Source organism: Fringilla coelebs, assembly GCF_963513975.1.
Source record: "Fringilla coelebs genome assembly, chromosome: 6".
NCBI lineage: Eukaryota > Metazoa > Chordata > Aves > Passeriformes > Fringillidae > Fringilla > Fringilla coelebs.
The window spans coordinates 30,346,270-30,355,624 of NC_140034.1; positions in this window are offsets into that span (position 1 = coordinate 30,346,270).

Sequence of the window (9,355 nt, forward strand, 5' to 3'; positions counted from 1 at the left end):
TTCCTTGACCAGAGATACAGAACTTACTCATAGCTGATACTAATTACAGACAAAGACAAAAATAGAGTATCTAATATTTGGGAAACAATGGGGTATTTTAATTACACCCCATATGGTGCCTGTTAGCTGAAAAAGTAACGTTGAAGTAACATTGAAGAGTGTATTTAGAGGGAAAACATGGTATCCCTTGTTACAGGGTGTAAATTTCAATTTCCCTGTTCCCATTTTACAAATTGCAGACCTTTCTTCTTCCTTCTTCGGTTACTCAGGCATAAGGACTTACACAAAGTGGTCAGTTTGTCAGAGCTCTGCCATGAGCACTCAGAAGCAAATTCTGTTGGATTTTTCTGAGACTTACCCATCTCTGCCCCAGGTGTGCCTGGGGGGAGCTATGAGTCTGCTGATGGTTTTTTTCTTATCCTACCCAACATCACTCCATTGCTAGCCTGGATCAGACAGTCATCTGCTGCATCTGTGTTCAGCAGCACCATGCTGGTGGCTGAGCTTTTACTCTGTTATTCTTCCACAGGGACTGGATTTTATTCAGCCTTGTTGGTTTTCTGCTTCTGGGCATGTTAGCAAGCTGGGTTTTCCAACATAAGGAAGGTGTTAAGGTCTCATTCCTACTTTTTGGGATTGAGACCCTTTAAAAGCTACAGTGACTTTTGCTAATACTGATGCAATGTCCATTTTGAGCTGTATGTGCTATGGCACAAGGATGGCAAGAGCCAGTACAGTGAGCACCAAGTAGAAAAATATGTTCTTGTGCTTAAACAATTAGTTCAGAATTGCTTTACATTTCTCACTCATGAAACTGCTTCACACTCATCCTATAAGCTTTTTTCCTCAATTTTTCTTTTTTTGTCTTATGAACATTTTGGTTCTAATTCCATTTTCCTTTAAAAATTGTGCTGTACTAGCCTTCTTGTTATCTTTTATACATTATTCTTTCCTACACTGCTTGTGTCTGTCTGTTTCTTCTTCCAAAACTGCTTGCTCCATGTGCCAAGCCTGACTAAAGTTTTAGTGGCTGCTTCTGAAGAGAGGCAACCTGCAACCCCTGAAGGACAGCAGGGGGAAAGTTGTCACCAGCTCACTTAGGTGACAGCTGCTCTTTGCCCAGTCCTGATTTGGAAGACACTCTCAAGGTGCCCCACCTTGCTGGGTCAGTATATAGGGGTCTTGTAACCCATGGAAAGTTTCTGCTGCTAAATTGCTTTCAATAAGAGGCATCTTTATTCAAATGCCAGTTTTTTCCCAGCATATTCTTCTATGAAACTCCCTTTTTTTTGCTAGTTTCCAGTTTCAGTAATGAGGTTTTCTATTATTCTTTCCTTTATGCAGTTTTCACTAGTTTCTCTCCTCTGATTCAATTTGCTGATTGAATTGCCCTATTCCCTTTCCACGTGTTTCTAACCTAGGATTTAGAAAAATAGCATTCTTAGGGGTATAGTAGCCACCACATTTACAACAGTGAGACATCAAAACTCTCATGCACACAAGTTGTGTCTTTAAATATGTCAGCTAGTGAAGTGCATTGCTGTGCTTCCCACTGATCTGTTAACAATGTGAGAACACGACTTCCTCTGTCTATTTAGCCCTAGGATGGCAAGCCCATAAGTGATGGCTTCCTGGTTTTATAAATACTAAAGCTAAACAGAAAAGCATTTTCTGATTTCTTGGCCTCCATTTCCTTCAGAGATATCAAGAAGTGTTTTCCTGAATTCTTTGGCGAGGCGTATTCAATGTGAATCAGGAGCAAAGGAAAACAAAGGAAAGGACCTATCATAAGGATGAAATCCCAGGCTTGAATTCAAGCCTTGACAGTCCTGTGACAGAAGAACCAAATTGTACCTCTCTGTTTTGGTCAATGTAGTGTGTTTTATTGTCTGGCTCTACAGAACTGAACCAGCAGTAGGATTAGTCTTGACCTGGCTTTAGATCTAAAAGCAGTTTTGCAACATGTTTGCATTGTCTGCAGATGTACTCTAGAATTTCTCACTGTCTCTCTCCTCAGCACTGCAGTGCTTTCTCTCAGCTCCACAGGTCCAGATTGAGAGGCAGCTTGTGAGACTGGTACACTTTGCTAAAAACATTAATTTGCCAATGTGCTAAAAATGAAGATACTTTTATAAAATTGTTTCATTGTCTGTTTTTTTTTTTAAATCTTTCCACATTGTTCTCACTTTGAAAAGTTCCATTAATTCACACAACTTGTGATAATGTTTGTGAAAAACATCTTCAATTGAGTTTATCTCCTCAAGTTGTGGAGCCAGGTCTCCTTCTGTGCTGTAAATTATCATTCCTTCAGTGACTTAAGAAACATTTATGTATTTTCTGATCTACAATTATTAAAGCTCTGATAGTACAATATAAAAGTCAGTGTTTGAAAAAGGAACAGAGAGCCAATGGATACCTCTGCTTTGTATATGGTCTCTGCCAAAAATACTGAGCTATAGATACAGCAAGAATATTGGCAGGGTTTAGATGTATCTGAGTGGCACAAAGTATGCTGAATGGCAGATGAGCACTCTGGGGGTACACAGGTATCTTTGGGCTGATAAAACTCCCTCTGTGTGCCATCGTTCATTTAATGAAAGGAAGCATACAGTGCTGCTTGAATTTTTGACAAAAAGTTTATTACCAAGTAGTGCCCTGGAAAAAACCCACAATGGACAGTACCTCAGCTTCTGAGTTCCATCTATGTCTGTGCTTCTACACTAGAGCATTTTGATTTTGTTTGTTTGTTTAAAATTTGTTTGGGGTTAGTTTTCTTTAATTGGTTTTGTTTCCCACATAGTGTTCAAAGGCAATCTCATGCAGCACAAACCACAATATTTACAGTGTGTTTTTGTTCTTGTTGTGAACCCTGACTAAAGGCAAAGTGAGGTTGCTATATACTGAATCTGAAGAGGAGTTTGCAAATAAATTACCACACACTTTTGTATTTTTGGTTGCCCCATCCAAATCAGGGCTGCTAGCAGCAAAAATTAGCATCTTCAATGTTTTAGGCTTATCTGAGCCCTGGAAAGTCTTACAAATATCTCTTAGAAGTAATTTAGCCTTACCACTGATGTTCAGGGGAGAATATTGACCACTTAATTTAGAAAGACAGGGACTACAGTTTCTCAGCACTACTTGACAATCCATGTACTACAGCCTACAATAGACACCTTGTTGCCATATCTTCCAAGGCATTAATTAGGAAATCATGAGTGGGATTCTAGTGCAATCAGCAGCAACTTAACTCATTGCCTCTAGGCATCACTTGCCAATTATTTCAGAGGAATCTAACTTAAGTCAGTTTCCAAATGCTCTTGAAAATCCCTACTCAGCTTTATAAGACTTCAATTTGAAATGAAATGCAGCTGTATTTCTATTTACTTTTATCATAGACACAGATAGTTACATGGATGCTTTCACTTTCAGTCAAGGAGAAGCAACTCGGTTGTATATTATTTTTTCCAGTATAAAGCTTTCTTTTTCTTTTTTTTCTTTTTTTTTTTTAAATCCAAACTGTTATTTAGCAGGAGATGCAGTAGATAGTAAGACAGAATCCCAGTGGGATGTCTACTGTTAGAAGAGCATTTGGAGTGGCTCTCAAGAGAAAGAGCTTTAGTCAGTGATGCATACTGGAACATAAAACAGGTTTTACCAACTCTGCAAAGCTACGAACTCCAAAGTATGAAATGCTGCTGAGCTGAAACAAGCACCAAGCAGATGCACCAGCCTTGTGTTGTGTGGTTTAACTGTTCTGAACAAAGACATTTTAAACCCTTATTCAGGGGCCCCAGCTCCCCATGTCATTCCCCATAGGAGCCACCACCTGAGCAGGTGAATTTTAAACCAGCTCCTGACTGAACAGCCACCTGAAGGTCGACACACTGACTCCAGCAGGAACAAGCTGGGGAGAGCTTTTTGCAAATTCTTTTTTCATCCTGAAACAGGAATCTTTGTAAAGGACAAAGTGGTGTCCCCACCTACTTAAAATCCAAACTCTTAGATGTTAGTGCCTACAAATGCTCTCACAATAAAGAGATGCAGACAATTCCTCCAAAGGTGCAGAAGACACAGAGCCCTCTCTCAGTACACTTTTGTGGAAAGGTAGGTGGTTACAGCACCTTCTTGGGATCAGAAAGACACAAGTGGGAGTCCAAACCTGTGGGCACAGTTAACAGTCTCCACTCTATCTGTCAGAGTCATTCTGATGCAGGAAAAACTCACGTTCCCTGGGCCAGAAAGTGGGAACAAGAATGTTGGGAACAACATCACGGTGCTATTTTGGATATGTCTTCAATCAGTCTAAATCTATCCTTCATACAAAGGAGAAAGCTAAACACATATTAATTCACTTATTAAAATGCAATTCTATCTGAGGGGGACCGCAAGGACTCTTTCTCTTTCCATATGTGTTCTATAAAGAAAAAGGTTGCTATCGCTGCACTTGGAGATTGATTGACTCACCATATGTAGGTTTGCTTTTAGATTAACATGCAGTTGAAACCCAGCAGGGAAGTTGCTCTAACTTTTGGATCCTAGCCAGGAAAAAAGCCAGAACAAGGTGACAAGGTGATGGTTGTATAACCAGGGTGCTCCAGGGCAGGGGAGCCGCAGAACTTCAGGCTTGCGGGGAATTCTGAGGTCAAAATCTGAGGTCTTGGTTTGTCCTGAGAAAATGATATGCTGGCACTAGCATCTGCAGGAATGGTATTCCTAGTTTAGGCATCTGAATTTATTGCTTTTAGATCTCACTTTTAAGATTAGAATAGCAGAAACCCAAGATAAAAGCTAATAAAACAGAGGACAAATAAGACTGATTTCTTATCTCTTTAGTAATATAGAGAAACATTTCTTGCATGCTCAGCTACTTAATGTTTCTGATCAAACATGTTTCTGTAACTACTGTATATTTTTACAATATAAAAATCAAGTAGAAAGACTCTATAGAGAGTTTAAGGGATGTAATAATCTGTCTAACTCTCAGCAGGTCATTCATTTTTTATAGTCTTCTCCAATGGCACAGCCCAGCTAAACTGGCTTATAAACCTCTGAAGGTGCTTAGCACAAAAGTAGCATCAAAAAAGTATGAGAGAAAGATAAGAAATATCCTTAACCATTATTGAATTTTCAGCAGTTAAAGATGGACTTTCATGTTCATGCTTCAGTCTTCTGACCAGGCCTTTTTAACTGGTGCCAAATATATACAATTTCACACTTCTAAGTTCACCCCCTTCTGGGATGTTACCTTTTAAACCAACATTTCTCTATAATTCCTTGTCAGCTATTTTTGTGTTCAAACCAGAAGGTGAATAATCCAGTGATTTGGTGTAGCCTGAGTTCATACAGTTCATGCAAGAAATGCCATGCACACCAAAAATTACGCTAATGAAGGCATTTAGGCACACAGAAATGGGGGCTTCCAAGGTTTGCACGGAGTAGCTCTCCAGAACAGCTATCTGGGACAGAAGTTCCCTTTTACAGGGCAGCCCATGTCCTGCAGTACTCAAAGGATCTTGAGCTGCAGCTCCTACTGTTCTGTGCATTTCTTTGCAGCTTCCTCACCTGCCTCCACCCAGTGCCCTGGCTGATCACCCCAGTGCCCTGGTTGTTAACCCCAATGCCTGAACACCCCAATGCCCTGGTTGATCACCCCAGTGCCTGATCACCCCAATGCCCCGGCTGATCACCCCAATGCCTTGGCTGAACACCCCAATGCCCTGGCTGAACACCCCAATGCCCCGGCTGATCACCCCAGTGCCCTGGTTGAACACCCCAATGCCCTGGTTGATCACCCCAATGCCTTGGCTGAACACCCCAATGCCCTGGTTGATCACCCCAGTGCCCTGGCTGATCACCCCAATGCCTGAACATCCCAATGCCCTGGCTGTTCACCCCAATGTCTGAACACCCCAATGCCCTGGCTGTTCACCCCAATGCTTTGGCTGATCACCCCAGTGCCTGAACACCCCAGTGCCATGGTTGATCACCCCAATGCCCTGGCTGAACACCCCAATGCCTGGCTGATCACCCCAATGCCCTGGCTGTTCACCCCAATGTCTGAACACCCCAATGCCCTGGTTGATCACCCCAATGCCCTGGCTGAACACCCCAATGCCTGAACACCCCAATGCCCTGGCTGATCACCCCAATGCCCTGGCTGAACACCAGAGCTCCTTACAGGAACAGACCTTGCTGCTTTAACAGAGAGACATTCAGATCAGAGTGGATCCTCTGTGGCATTTTCTGAGTACACCAGAAGGCGGAACAGAAGAACCCAACCGAGACGCAAACAAGTCTTGTATGGTAAAACAGAATTAGCAGGAAGACAATATTCACTGTGTAAGGAGGAAAAACAAAACAAACAACACTAGAAGCTTGAAAACATTCGCCTCACTCTTCTGTGGTTTGAGAAGTGAAGTCTAGCACGGCAAAACAAAAATCAGACCTGCTTTTAATCTGTGAACAGCTCTCTTGATGAAATCTGTCATGTTTCTGGCTTCATTTTTTTTCTTGAGAAAAGAGCAAAAATGTTATTTTTCTTAAAGAATTTCCAAATGTTTTATCTTTATTAATGTTTCTATATAATGTAGTTCATCACCGCAGGCAAATCTGTCTCGTTCGTTAATTCTTCCATTGTCAAAACAGCAAAACCAATAGTTTATAACATCATAAATCTTGGGCATCAATCATAATACAGAGATTTCTCATTTTGTATAGGATTGTCTCTTCTGATGTGTTTCAAGGCTCGTCAGGACTGTTCTCACAAGCAGAATTCTGTATTGAAGCACTAAGCTTATTAATGGCATTTGAATTTTTGAGTTGCTTTTGTTGCTGATCGTGGTTTTCCAGATGGTAAGAATTAATCACTTAGTTTAAATATTTTTTTAATGCTCTTTCTGCAAGTCTCATATCCAATGCAAGATTTGGCAAGTCCTCTGAAGTCTGAGATACTGAAGATAGTCTTCTGTCCAACCAGCTCAAGATCCCTATACCATCTTACTAAATTGCAAATAAGAAACAGAAAATCACTTGAAGGGACAGGAAAAAAAAAAAGGACATAACAGAAGTGATTCATAGTTTAATTTAATTAAAAAATGCTAAGCAAAATGTAGCCTCACTATCTCAGTCTTTAAAAGATCCAGCTAAGTAAATATGGTGACTTCAGATCTCTTTAGAAAGATGTATTCATCAGCTGTCTTTCTTCCCTTAAGCAGGACCCACAGAAAAAGATTGAGTGCTGCCACAACTGGCCCACACATTTAAAAGAGCCATTGCCTTTTCTTTGAGTAAACTTGAAGGAAGCAGAAAACAAAAATGAGTGCCACAGTGCTTCTTGTGGCTTTTTTCTTTCTTGATTTTTGTGCTTTTAATGCTGTCGCTTTGAGCTTGACTGGGGAAGGTGAAGAGGAAGCCACTTAAGTCATCGCTGCATCTGTGCATATTATGTGATCATTTAAAGGCTCTAAAAAGGCTCTAAAAATCATTTAAAGGATCCCATTTGTTCCATTTCACAGCTATAAGCAGGTCTAACACCACAAAAGCCAGTGCAGCTACAGAGCAGATCACAAGAATGGGGAAAATGGGAAAAGCCAAGTGCTCCAGGTGACAGACAGGCTTTTATGTTGCAAAGCAACGTCATCTGCAAATATTTAAGTCAGAAGAAGGGAGCAGAGAAAAAGCAATGGGCTTCAAGTCTTAAAAAACTGATGATCAAAGAGGAATTAGATCACAGGGAAGTATCAGATTGGAATTGTGCAGTCCTATGTAGCAGGTGTTTGGGTTCTAGTGGGACAAGCACCATCTTGGGCTGAATCAGCTCCTCAAAAGTGGGTTCTTCAGCTGCTTAGAGACACCCTTGCTTGGACAGAGGTGACCTCTAGCCTGACCTTGATACTTTAAAGTTCTGAAAACAACTGATTTTACAAAAGCCAGAGCAGCACAGCCAGCTCAGTAAGAACATTATGCCAGGTTAACTGCAATGAGCTGTTTTAGGCAGCTGAATTTGCAAGCCTTCTTCAGCAACCACTGAGCCCCAGCTGACCTGCTACCTAAAAGCCAGAGCTCACAGAAGCCACAGCCATCCTGATCATTTTGAAAGTATTATGAGAGACCTAGACTATGTTCATGGATGGGCTCTCATCCCTCTAGAAATTGTTTTGTTCTCCCACTTCTCTGCCCTGAGTAAGGATGCTTTTCCAAAGCACCAGAGACCTTGTCCAGGCAGGAGATAGCTTCTCATGCATTGCATACCAGGCAATGTGAGGCTAACCCACAGCATTCAGCAGGGTGCTCCAGCCATGCCAGAGGAACACAGCACTCACAAACCTCAACCCTCTGGGCAGCCTTTCTTTTTCCTCTCAGCTTTCTCTCCTTTACCTTCTCAATTCCTTCTTACCAGTCAAAAAGCATGAGCTGGAGTTTCTATCAGAATTATCACTGCAGGCACTCCCTGTGTAATCACCAACCTGGCTGAACTGAAGGAAAGGGGTAGCAAAGGAGAACAAGAGTATCATTGATTATTTTTGTTTCTTATTGACAAAAATTGCGACAACTGGTATCTCTCACATTCCTATATCTGATTTTGATCAGATATAGGATCATCATATTTTGATCATCATACTGAATGACATATTATGGGCTAAACTTAGAAGAAGTAACTGGCTTTTTTTGTTTTGAGCTTTGTTTTGAATTTAAGTAAATACTGTGTTCTCTTCTTTCTCCAGTTCTCGATTCTTTCCAGGCCATGTTCCTTCATTTGATATGGCTTGCAGTTTGGGAAGAACATACCACATAGAGATACACACGGATATGTTTTCTTGCTACTACACCCTGCACCAAAGGAAGGTCCTTATATCATTGCTGTTGCTATCCCTGATGTTGTACACATGTGAAAGATATCTTCAGTCACCAGTACAGTATTTGTGAAGAAAAAGAAAGCTTTAGTCAACCTAAAAAAAAAAAGTAAGGAAGAAAGCAAAAACTAATGTTCACCACATGCACTGCCTTGAGAATTCAGATGAACTTTCTGTGCTTCTCTTCTATTGCTTTGGAAAAATGTGTAAACCGTTATTTTAAATAATTTACAAACTCCCCCGCTTTAATTTATTGACGTAGGCTGACTGCACAAATGCACTATTTTAACCTTAAACCAGAATACTAATAAAATCCCTACACAAAACCAGATATGTTTAATTTCAGCCTTTATTGCAATATTATCCCAGTAGATCCCAAGAACATCTGACTGAAGTTACCTCAAAATTTCCGCGCTTAGATACGGAACCAAATAAACTCCACTGATCACAACAACCTTGAACTTGTGGGAGTTCAGATCTAGATCCAGGCTTTGCAGCTGGAT